The sequence below is a fragment of the Amphiprion ocellaris genome, chromosome 15 (assembly GCF_022539595.1).
Source record: "Amphiprion ocellaris isolate individual 3 ecotype Okinawa chromosome 15, ASM2253959v1, whole genome shotgun sequence".
Classification (NCBI taxonomy): Eukaryota; Metazoa; Chordata; class Actinopteri; family Pomacentridae; genus Amphiprion; species Amphiprion ocellaris.
This window is the reverse complement of record NC_072780.1, coordinates 13,293,694-13,307,197: the sequence shown is the minus strand read 5'-3', so window position 1 is coordinate 13,307,197 and position 13,504 is coordinate 13,293,694. Positions and strand designations below refer to the sequence as shown.

The following is a 13,504-nucleotide window of genomic DNA, read 5'->3' as shown; positions in this document are numbered from 1 at the left end:
AACACTGACATAAAGTAGTTCATATTTCCATAAATAAATAAACACCAAAAAAAAAAAAAATGCAGTGAGAAGGTGGAAAGGCTTTTGTTTTGTTTTACAGTTTCACAGTCACAAATTTCTCTCAACAACAGCAATGTAATGCCATAATCGCCATCAGCTATGGTTCATGTTTGATTAATCAAAGTGGGTTGCTAGTCTGAAAGGCACTATGTAGGGGAGAAAAATTAGTTTCTGCACTGAAAAGACAACTTCACAAGTACTACCTATAATGTAAAAAACATCATTCCTTGAAAACAAATGAATAGGCAGTATTTCTAACTTCTAATTTAAAGAATTCAAGAAATGTGAATCAATTTTGGAAGCTCCTGTATTTCACAGACGGGGCTTTTGGTCATCCAAGCTCACAGAGAAGTAGGTAGAGCCAAAGGTATAATAATAAAATGTACATTCTAGTATACAGTAAATCACTAATTAGGGGTTGCATGTAAAAAGGAAGACACTGATAATTATCGCTTGGCCCCCAACACTCACCATTTTAGTATCGTCCCGCTCATTGTTTTAATGAAACCAACTCTATGGCAGACAGACTTTACTGTTTTGGTCAACCCTCACTGCACAGTTTTCAGTTTCAGAATCCAGCTGTTTTCAGCAGTACAGTTCTCTTAAACCACATGCAGCTTGTCCAGCACAAAACAGCAGACGTCGGACAGATTTAGCTACTAGCAGGTGAATAAAGTGAAGTATTCTGCTACTTTAGATGTGTTTTGTCGGGGCATAAAGTTCCTCTAAGGAACTGGAGAAGACCAAAGTAGAACAAAAATTTAAGTGAGTATCATTTACATTCCATATCTTTAACTGATATACTCATGTATCCCATTTTATTGCTGTTTGATTTACTTGTGTCCCCATTTGTTTTATGTACTGTGCCTCAGCACCACTGAAAATAAGGGTCCATCTTTTGTGTGTTTTTGAAGTGTAACTAAATAAAATGAATTATTGAGTGAACGGTGGTTAGCAGGAAACACTACTCTAAATGAAAGATTATGTTTGTCAGACAATGGCTTCTGCCGATATTCAGCCTAACAATTGCATTTTGTTGAAAAATGTCATTATGTTTACAGTTTGTTCCACACTGCCTCCAAGTGGCAAAAATCAACTAACTGTGACTCGTTTCAAGGCTCACAGTTTCTGTCCCAGTCCAGTAAAGTTCATTACATCCTTCCTGTCCTTCCACTAGATTGTCTTCTTACCTGACACATTTTCACCTGCTTACAGTATTCCCCTTTACACTAGCCAGTCGGGGCCTTTCAACCTTTTTTTTTTTTGCATTTTAGCAGCCATCATAAGCTCTCTACACACTTGGAACCAATGGGTGAAGCAAGGCAACATCTACAGTGTCACTGGTAGATGCCACTGAATTCTACACACTGACCCTTAAAGCAAGAACTGAAGACTTAATTGGACTTATAAGACCATGCATTGCCTGTCTATTGTCTTTCATAGCCATTTATATTGGCAGTAAGACATTCCAACCAATCGACTGAAACCCAGGTCATCAGATTCAATGGGTGGCTCCAGATGAGTCCTGTTAAACTGTTCTGAAATTCATGATAGCATATTTCAAATATAAATGCGAAACAAACCCTGTGATAGATCTGCATAGTCACATTGGGTTGTTGCTAACACTGTTCACTGCTGTCTGCTAGAGTGTCTTTTTGTATACCACCACTGGGAGTCGCCACATTTTCTAATTCTTAACACAATATCAGAAAAGGAAAAACTATTTTAAAAATTATACATGAATTTGTCTTTTATTGTGTTAAAATTCAGCTACATCTCATTAACATGACAGCATACAGATGACGACGTGGCTGCAAATTTCATTTTTGTATAACAACCCAATTAGCTCTCAATAAAACAGTCCACATTTTGTGTAACCGTTAAAAAATTTCTATATTTTTCTTTTTCCAAAAAGGATGAATGAGCGGTTGGGCCTTCATGCCCTTCTCCTCTTACTTTTCCTCTGTCCTCTTGGAGCTGTGCGTCCTCCCTAATAGGCTCCAACAAGTCTTCGTCAGTCTTTCTGGCTCAATTTGGGGAACCTACAGTTGTCCCTGCCTCTGTTTCCTCCTCCTGTTTCTCTACTGCTGCACTTGGCCCTAATTCTGTCCTCTTGGACTGAGGCAATGAGAAACGGGGCGGCAGAGGATTGCCTCTGTCCCAGTGCCTCATTCGTGTGCCAAATAGAAGCAGTGGGTTTTCCACTTCACGTTCCCACTCCTGACCTTTGGCAATTGAAATCTTAAAATAGAGAAAAATCAACCACAGGCTCGTTTTTCGCTGACAGCTTTGAAAATTGCTGACAAATATGACAGCTGCTACAGCTATATTTTCTTAGCTGTAGCTAATATTACTTACATTATATATTGATTATAACTATCAGCTTGACGCAGGTAATATTTGGACCCTTTTCTAGAGAAACGCACAACATTCTGTACAATTATGGCCTGCCAAAAGCACTGATTAACAAAACCTACTGACCTTCTCATCTAAATCCAAGCAAGCATTTCTGACCTTGGTTTTGCAGATTAGGTTGCAAAAATAGCAATGACAACCTCATGCACTACAAGACTGGGTCCAGGGCCACACATGTTGTCACAGAACACAAAATACAGTATATTTTGTCACCATTATAGAAATACCATCCAAAAGGCAATCTATGATAGTTCTAATCTCAAAATGTTCACCTTTTTCCTCCTATACATTCTCTTTCTTTTCTTTCTGATTTTAGGTCTTTCTCTTTGTTATGCTCAAATACTGTGGCACCTCCACATCTCTCTTGGTTTGGGTTTCTAAAGGAAACACCCCATCACTGGACCCTTGAAAAACTGGTCGAGGGAAACAATGGTACCCTTGAATTTCTCCTGCTCATTTTGCATGTAATGATATCTAGATTAAACACAATATTATTGTTGGCCCATGCAAGCCAGTCACGCTTTTCTCTCACCCATGCATCAGTGTATGGTGAATGTGGAAATGGTCCTTATTTCAAAACACCAGCTTTACTTACAGCTTCCTGATGGTAGTTTAGGGGAGAGGGGCTGGGAAGTGGGAGAGAGTAATTACAGTGTAGAGAGGAAAAGAATATTGAAGTAGCAAGGGAACAAAAATGCATCTCCAAGATCAACTGTTGGACTTGGGAGGGAAATAAAAAAAAAAACAAAAAACAAGAAATCATGCTGCGTTACCCTTGCATCAATGAACACTTTTAAGGTTTAGTATGAACAATGATATCAGTAGCACAGTTTGTGGTCGGAAGAATATTTTGAGAAATTGCTTGCTCACTTTCCTGCCAAGAGCGAGATAAGAAAATGGAGATCTGTGTCTGCACTGTAACTAGCTTAGCTGAGACTGGAAGCAGGGGGTCAGGGCCTGGTTCTGGACCTAGTATGTCAAATAGCATGTCTACATCAACAATGTCTCAGAGACCTTTTCAGTCATCTGACTCATGTGCATTTATCAGAACATGCAAACTTCATACAGAAAGATCCCAGGCCCAGACCGGTCTGCCTCCATTGAAAAGAAGATGCACAGTTCCACTACTACTGATATTAAAAGCCAGTTTACATTCATTTATTCCTAATTTATTTCAAGGTGAGGACTGCACAGTGGCTCGGTGGTTAGCAAGAAGCTAGTCAGCTAGAAGAGCCCTGGTTTGTGTCCCAGACTGCATTGCAAAGATTTTGTAAAAATGGGGTTCATTAGGCAAAAAAAAAAAAAAAAAACACTAAAAGACACAAATGACCTGGTGTAGCACTTTAACAAAGTAGCTAGGATGACTTTGACTTGTGGTGTAACTCAACATGTTATCAAAGTTTTAAGGAACATATTGTCAGATCAGCATGCACGTAAGAAAAGTTACAAAGTTGTCACTAAAACTGGTGGCAGATACATGAGCTTTACACACTTACATCTATTTATTATAGTAGACTAAGTAGATAAGCAAATGGTTTTGTTTAGTATGAACTCCATATTTAGCACTGATATAGAATTGATATTGATCTTAATGTGAAATCTTCCTTAAAGCTTGCTTGAATGCTGACAGACATTGGTTGTGCTAACAATTGTAGCTTAGGGGTGCTCTGAATGAACAAACAGATCTAAAGCTAAAATCAGTGATACATCTGTGTCTCTGACACAGTCTAGTGACCTTCTCATCTAAATCAACGACCAACCTGATTACATATATTTCCTCAACTCTCATCTCTCATCACTATGCTGAAATTGGCAATTGGCAATTGAAAGACCATAATAACTATACACATAATCAAATAGCTGGTTGTTGATTTTTTTTTTTTTACCTTGAAAAGAACTTACATAGATAGGCTTGGTTTTGCAGTATACTGAATAAAACCATTGAAAATTTCCACACACTGAACCAGAGGCAGCAACCACAATGGTGTGACAGCATACTGATGATCAGTCATTGTGCATTCGGGCAGTAATGCAATCATAAAAATACAAACTACAACATCACTGATAGTAACTCTTAATATATACAGAACAAGATCACTGAGATGTGAGTAGTTCAGTTGGTTCCACCACAACAATAATTCCTAAATCCAGCAGAATGATTTGGATTACTGAGAGAAGTGATATAAAGGATAAAAGCATCATCTTCAAACAAACCACTTCCTTACAATCAGCATCTGAACTTTCTTCCTCCTTCAAAACAAATGTGTTCTCCCTACCACCACCAACCCACCAACATTCTTCCCTTAATTTCTCCCCTCTCATCTGTCTCTTCACCTGGGTCTCCTGAATAACAGGAGCACATAGAAACATTGGGTAATCTGTCTGGGTCAATGTTCTGGGCTATGCATGGGCTCATGTTGAGGCCAGGCTAATCACCTTTCGGATCAGCATGGAGAACAGAGGAGGCTGTACCTTTTATCCTAAACCAAAGTCAACAAGGCAAGATTCTTGGGAAGCATTGCAGACATTCTTGAAAGCAAAAAGGAGGGGTAAAAAAAGAGTCATTGGCCCCACTCTTCCAAATTTAAGAGAAGGAAGGGATGAGCAGAGCATGTGAAAAGACTTGTTTGCTTGTTGTGGAAGATGCTCCAACTGCTCCATTGGTTATTCTTTCAATACATCTTAAAAGTCAGCATTTTGCGGTTTCTTTCCCAATACCATGATCTACCTCACTACCGTCATCCGGCTTTCCCTTTTTCTTTCTTCTCTTTGTTATTCATACACACTCACAAGTGCACACAAACTCCTGTCCTGGACCAAAAGTTTGCTCTGTGACTTGGGATAATTAATAACTCCCTTAACTAGGTGCTGTTTGCACAGATGGACCTCCTCCTTCAGAACTGGCCACCCTTTTTGCCGATGCTATTTCCTTTCTCCTGTTAGCCTGAGCTATCACATGCTGTGTAAACACTGACACTCGCTGAACATGCCAAGCACAGCAGTGCTCTTGTAATAGTCTAAATGTGTGAGCTGGTTCGCCTAAGCAATGCCCAGTTAGGATTTGTGCCCTTCCATTTTCTATTTACGTGTCTCATACCTTTGTTAATAGAAGATTATTCATTCGCTGAGTCATAATTGCAGCTCCAACCACATTTAAGAAGAGAAACCAAGAGAATTTTCATGAAAATGAACAGAAAGATGAGGGTAAGTGGTGGAGAGAAAGTCAAGAGTGGTGGCAGTAGGAGGATGGGATTGGAGACACTTTGGCCAGAGATGTCAGAAAGGAATCAGTGAATAACTTGGCTTCTTTCTTTGTGGTGAGAACAGCATGGGCTAGAGGCTGGAGCCAGAGCCCACAATGTCTAGCCTGGAAGGTTCTCTCATTAGAGAGATTGGAGCGCTCAACCTCCTGGGAACTGCAGCGCCAGAGCGCAGCACTCATGAGAACCCTGGGAACGCTCACTCTCAAGGCCATACCAGGTATAAACTAATAAACATCTGAGATTTTGTATTTCTTTGTATTTTAATAGGTTGTCACTCCCATCTTTTGTCTCTCTGTACCATGTGTCTGATGTTTGTGGTGATGCATGGAATTGCCATGAGAATATCCCACCGCTCTGTGTTTGTCAATTGAGAATGTGTCTGAGAATATCCAACAAGACATGAGCTGAGTCTCTGTACTGTCTCCAATGCCAGAAAAGTCCCCTTTGAAGGAGTGCATAAGCATGCCAGTGTTTTTTGTTTAAACACTCATTTTATAGCTTTCAGGGCGCTGAGCGAAGTTGGTTGGCAGGAGAAATGACAAAATACAGACAAGGAGCACAAGAGGGGAAAGTGAGAAGAAAGGCGAAGGGTACAAATCTTCCAGCGTGGGGTCCTCGGCGTACACATCATCGGACCATCTGTGGCAAGGACCTCGGAGGCGGCCTTTAATGTTCCTCCATAAACGAGCAGAAATAACATTTGAACCTGTGTACTCAGCCGGAAACTATAAACCGTCAGGAGCCTGAACAAGAGCCATGCACATATAATTGTAACAATCAAAAAGTCATAGGGATACACATGTAGAAGTGTGTTCTTTCCTAAATTACCCCTGGCATGTGGATCCAATAGCAGGCCATAAAATACCTACGAGTATATTTAACTTTACAAAATCTCATTTGGCCTTTTTTTTATTGCAGGGATGCCCATATGCTTTAAGAATAATGAGAATGCTCTTTTGGAGGTCATTATTGAGTTAGCTAGTGAGTTTAACTTTTGGAATGACATGTGTGTGCGGGTGTGTGCAAATGTGTGGGTGTGCGCTTGCCTGAAAGACTGACTGTCTGATTTCTGTGAGACGCTCTGTCTGAGCTTCTCCTGAACTTGCGCTTCAGCACGTGTGTGGCTTGTCAGTGGTTATATTCAAAAATGTGTTCACAAATACTTTTATATGATGACTGCTAGACTATGACCTCAACTCAAGGGTTGCTTCACTGTAGCTATATACTGTACATGTACATGTGGCTGCTAAAAGTCCTCAAATAGAACTGTCAGAAAACAGGCAAAACTTTAAGAGAAGATTTTAACTAATGAAGACATGTGACTAAGATGTAGTTGCATTTTGTTGTTTGAACGAAATTAGAGAACTTGGTCAGTGCATGTTACTGATCGTACAGTATGTGCTGAGTTATTTTAGGTGTTCTTCCTCATTCATATTAATCAGTTTGCTGTGAAAAATGTATTCCAATGCCACTTCCAATGGTTAGTGTCTAACTTTGTATTTATTCTGGCTGTCTCTAAGTCCTATACAAAAACAACTTTGATTCCTCCAACCATGATGTTAATTAGCCTATTGTGTCATGTGCAGGACTTATAACGATTGCTGCACTGAAACGTAGAAGCAAGTTCAGTTATGCTTCACTAATGAACATGCATACAGTGCAAAGAATGGAAAGAGCATGCTTAAATCTACAGTGGAAAACTTCTGTCTCCCCCTTCTGGCCATAAGAGTAACTACACAACCACTAATGTGTGATTATGACATCCGCCTCGCTGTTCATCACTTTTAGGGACAGTAATCCGTCCTCTGAAGGCTGAGTTTCATATTTATCTGGAGCATCAGGAACTTTTCTGGGATGCTTCTTCAGTTTTTCCCCAGTCGATTTAGCCCACTCCATCTTCATCACTACGCTTACTAACCTCTTCAGCTGTGGCGAACCAATTGTTCCTGGTTGACGTAAAACATATTGCTACTGGTGCAGCAATCTCAATTCTGTGGAATACAGAGAGACTTACCTGGCACAGTTCAGTACTGTTTAAACTTATTTGGCAATAGCTAGAATGTAACTACTGATCATTTAAATGTAAAAGTCCCACACTCTAGCTTTAAATTACTGGGTACTGATGTTGACATTGCACAGTTTTGTAAGAGGCTTCATCCATGCCTCCAATTTAAATGTTGATAGGGCTTCCAAGTAGAGGCAAATTCAACTGTGCAACACCAATTAGCATGCATAGGGTGCATGTAAAGTGGATGCCATGTATGTTATTCAAAGCTGCATGAAGACAAAATAACAGTGGCAATGGTATGGATATGAAGTTTTGTTTACCATAGATTTTACGCAAGAGAATGAAAGAATGGAAACAGAATGGTGTTTTGTCCATTATGTACCTTGTACCCAATGCATCTAGGACAGGATAGGTAGCCATAGTTTTGGGTGCAAAAAGGTCTCCGCTTCATTTAGATTGCCTCAACCTTGGGTAATGTCAAAAATGCATGTGACCTTGTGGTGGTTTCTCTGTTTGTTCATCCAGGTACGACTTGCTTTCATGTAGCTGTTGCTGCTAACTACAATGGTTGCTACAAATACAAGTGAAATCTGAGCACAGTGAGATCCTGAATAAGACTAAAATAGTTATATTTGAAGGCAACTACAAGAGAGGTTAAAGAAAATGCTGTTCTCTGACTGGAAGCAGTGTCTTTCATCACAGCAGTTTTATTTTGCATTAATAAAGAAAAGCTAGAAGTTTTGCCGGATGATTACATTTCAACACCAGAACTTTCTGTTTTAGCATGTGTTTAATACATTTAATGTTAGATAAGATTATATGCTACACTTTAATTTTCTTTGCAGCCACTCAAATGTGCAAAGAGTGCTATCTATGTGCAGGCTAAAAGGTCTCAGAGGAGCACTCTGCGGTGTTTCAGGAGTGGCTCCAGTCCAGCGAGCAGTTATACATCTTGGGCTTTTAAAGCAGGTTCACTCTTTATTTTAACAAAGTTTTGTGGCTTGGTGTGAGTTTTCAGATTTATGGACAGCTGGTTGTGATTGAATAAAAGTGCCACATTTGGGACCTGGGTACCACAGGTGGACAAGTGATTTTTACAGAGTTTGAGCCACCTTGAAGCCGTGACTCAGCACTTCAACTCCCACATGGCTTTCACTCCAGAGGCGGAAAAACCACAGTCACTGTGATGAAACTGTCGAACAGCACAAGTGTTCAGCAGTCAAAACTGTCACTGACTTTACGAGCAAACACAAGCGATTTTTTCAAGACACCACTTATGACTCTGCTCCAGCCACTTCACCCAAATGTTACTGTTTTTCAAAATAACAGCTCAGCAAAGCATGCAGTTGCTACCCACCTCATTTTCTTCTACGTCAACCTTTAAAGGTTAAGAGGTTGTTCTTTCCCAAAATAACCAGCCAGAACCTTCCTTCAACATTTACCTCATGAGTTGAGAGAATGAAAGGCTTCTTGTTTGGAAAACTTGGTGATTCATTTTGCCCCCAGCATCATAACTGTGTTGATTGTATTCATCCTGTTTGGACACGTGTCCAAGCTGGCAGGTCTAAATGAATGGCATTTGACATTCCCGATTACAAAAGATGCTTTCTGGAAACTGATGTCCACTTCTCAGAATATTGCCAAGGCAATATTGAAGTCTTTCTTTTTTTTAATTAAATGGTTTTGACACCAGAAAGGTTGGGCGTTTTACTCAGGTGATGTGCGAAATCGATGCCTCTATACTCTCTGGTTGCTGTGGTACTTCACTAACATTTAAACAGAAGAGCTGCTGCTTCAGCTTTAATTCCTGTTCTATTAATCTTGTTCATGAAATCTTGCTCTACAAGGACTTAATAATCCAAACAGTCTTTACTGTACGCATTATACATACAACTAGTCTTCATATGGTCATCATTAGTTGAGTGATCTTGGCACAAAATGTGGCACTACTCCCTAATTCTTAACTGAACCTTTAAACATTCATCTCAAAGCAAATATGCTTCTGAAAGCAGTTATTTCAAATTGACTGCATCTGGCAAACTAATCTCAAGAATGGATCAGCTAAAATCACATTTCATTATGCTACATATACAGTATATTTATGAATTGATGTGTAGGAGAGAGTACAGCCATTCAAAGACCTTAAGACACGATTTTTTTCCCAGTATTTTGTAACATAGTTGGTAATTTGCCTTAATGCCAGTTAGATGTGTAAACCACAGTGACTGGGTTGTGAACCGTATCCTTGGGTGCTTAGACCTGAACAAAATCTGACTGTAATCCACAAGGGTCACAATGTCACATGAGGAAAAATGCCAAAAGGTCATTAGAGAGCAAAACAGGAAAATTTCATACAGCTAGTTGCTTCATTGCAGTTCAATGATATGTTAGAACAGGATCTACTGTGTTAAACAGCAGGAGATCAAGCAGCATACACATAAAGACCGCCAGCAAGTAGTGAAAGAACCATAAAGTAAAGCGGTTGGTATCAAGTTAAACTAAAGTCAACTTTAAGGTGACTACTAGTGGGAGTGGAGGATATTGATTTCCCCAAATGTTTACCACAGAGAACAACATCCTACACTTTAGACCGATTGATTGAAGGCTCTCCATCATCATGTATTAGACTGGTGCAGCATTACTAAAATGCAAATGGCTCCATCAGTGGGGGAATGTTATTTAAGGTACCACCAAGGCATGAAATATATTTTAAAAATCAGTGAAAAAGTTGGCAATGGGTCAGTTTAAATAACTGATCCATAAGTTTGAAAGCTTATTAGATGCTAAAACACGGCGTACCGTTTCATAAAACCAGACAATAACATGAAGAATTTCACATCTCTGGGAAGTTGTCAGGGAAGCAGTTCCTCACCAGGTGAACAATAGAAATATATGTCTTGCATGTCTTTTACTTATACCACAGTGCCTTTCTGCTTGACATATTGCTTTAATATGATGCGGGGTTATCGCATTTTTTCACTGTTATGGATACTTGGATGACTTGTGAGGAGATAGGAGGAGTAGCACATTGCAATTTTAGAGTTAAGATCGTCCAAGTCCATCTGTCAAACTTTTGTGTTCACATCAATAAAATCTTCAGTTTCCAACAATCTTCTTTGTGTCTTTTTCAACAACACTGGGTTACTAGAGCAACAGCTGCTTTGGCAAAATGGATGCTGCCTTAAATTTGACAGGAAGACCTGTTGTAATCAGTTATTAAGAGGCTAAAACACACCCACTGACAACATATGATATTGTACTCTTCATTATCCTGTTCCCATGAGTGTTCCTATTACCAAGTGGACATCGAGACATAAAATACAAAAAGTACGATGCTAATTCTTGGCAAGCACTTGACAAAAGTTGTCATATGTTAGCCAGGTAGTGACCACAACGATGCCACAGTAACCCCAATTTCAACACTTCCTGAATCAGTGAGGAAGTCTCTGGCTCACACTTGTGTGTGATCAGGTGTGTATCCAAGTTTCCCTGGCCATGCACACACCTTACAGAGAGTACATCCTGATAAATCAAGGCCTCTGATCTTACAGCCAGGAATTCCAGACTGCCTGGGCCACACCATTCAGATCCGTGAAATACGGAAACAGCAGCTCCACGCACCAAGAATTCAAAGAATGCCATTAGAGTCCATTTGTTTTCTGCGGAGGTGACCAGTAGAGGGAGGGTAGGGGGAATGAACATATTTTCTGATTTTGAACAAGTGAAATAATCCACTTTTAACCACGGCCACATGTTGTGCTTTGGTAGACCACACATGAACAGTAAAATATCCATAGATTAGTGCTTAGCCACATGCAAAAACACACGTATAGAACATGAAGCACACAGCTGCAAAGTTAAAAATACATGAATGAATCTCAGAAAGACATACAGCCGAAATGTACACGCATTAGACTGTTTATTATATGATTTAAAATAGAAAATACCCCACTCTAGTTTATGTTGCATCAGAAGTGATTTCTCTCAAACAGCTTCCATACCATTACTCTGCCTTCAGCCAGCTCATTAATTGGACTGGAATACTGTTACATGAGGAAAGACAAGGTGGGTGGAACACGCGACGAACTGCACATTATCTCAGCAGGAGAAACAGACTGCAGCTGTAGTCCCGGCTGTTAACCTTCAAACCATCTTCATGCCTCCTGTGTGTGCATAGTTTCTGCAGAATGTTCCAGGTGTTTCATGAGTTAGATTTAGGGTGAAATCACAAAGGAGATGTCAAGTGTTAACAATGATGCGCAGAGAACATACTGAAAACATGCTTGTATGTTTGAGTTTATGTAGATATGACCACTAAAACTTCACATGCTGTAGGAGTGGAACACAATTTCCCACTGAAGTGACAAGAATTCCATTTATTTAAAAAATATTCAGACCCTTTCACTTTTAACACACCGTATTGTGATGTAGATTTACTTCTAAACAAAGAATACTGACTTTTTTCCATTGAATCTATGCTTAAAAATCCAAAATAACAAAGTAAAAGCATGATTTTGAGAAATGTATGCACATATATTAAAAATCAAAACCTGTAATCTCATTTACAGAAGTTTTCAGAAGTATTCCGAGTCTTAATTCAATAATTTGTAAAAGCCTGTTTAGCAGCAATTACAGCTTCAAGTCTTTTTGGTGAATCTCTATGAAGTTTGCACACTTGGATTTGGGTACGTGAACCTATTCTTTCTAGCATATCCTCCTAAACTGTGTCAGATAGGATGAGAAGTGTTTGTGTCTTAGCCATCTACAGGTTTTTCTATAGATGGTTTACGGGTTTTAAGTCTGGGTTTTGGCTGAGTCATTTAAGAACAGTGAAATTCCTCCTAAAAACACTCCAGCTTTGTCTTGGCTGCATACTTTTGGACATTGTTATGCTGAAAAGATAACTGTCACTCTCAGATTGCTACCTTCTGGAGCAGGTTGTCAAAAGGACCTCTCTGCATTAGGTAACCTTCATCTTTCCATCAACTCTGATAACGCTATTTGCACTATGTCTGGTGTTCACCAGACATAGTGCATCCAACCAAAGAATCTTTTTCCTTGTGGTGTAAGAGTCCTTTAAATGCTGTCTTGCTCATCTACTCAGTTTGATTGGACAGCCAACTATATGAAGAGCCCTCATGGTTCAAATCCTATGCTTCACCACAGTGTTATTGTGGCAGTCTACAGAGAGTTCCTTGGACTTGAAAAGCTTGGTTTTTGCCCTGGCAGGCAGAAGTGAATTGTGGGATCTTTATATATACATACGCGTCTCCTTTTCTAAACAATGTCCAATGCCACAGGTAGACTCCGGTCAAACTTTAGGCTTCACAAGTATAAATGAAGTAAAGAGGATAAACCACAAGATGCCACTGCATAAGGTCTGAATACTTTTGTAAATGACGGATTTAACTCTAAGATTTTTGTGAAAAATTTAACTTTCACTTTGACATTATTATAAGTTACTGTATCGATGGGCAAAATTACCATTTTTATCCATTCAAATTTAGGTCTGCAACACAATAACTTGTGCAAAAAGTGAAGGGCTCTATATACTTTTTGAGGCGGCCACATATATCATTTCCAGTCATTGGTAAAACAAACAAAAGAAAGGCCACACTGGTGATCATACCAAGCCAAATGTGTCAAAATATCTGTTAATGTTTCTGTAATAAGTATGTTTGAGAGAAAGTGTGTGCGCTTGTGTGTGTGGAAATATTAAAGGAGACACCGCAGGCAGAGTCACACAGCTGGAATTTGC

At 39.5% G+C, this 13,504-nt stretch overlaps 1 protein-coding gene across 1 annotated transcript in view; it reads right to left on the bottom strand.

Annotated features, from left to right (window-relative positions):
* Window positions 1-13,504, bottom strand: part of col8a2 (collagen, type VIII, alpha 2) — a 123,208-nt gene that overhangs the window by 65,371 nt on the left and 44,333 nt on the right. The window lies entirely within an intron of this gene.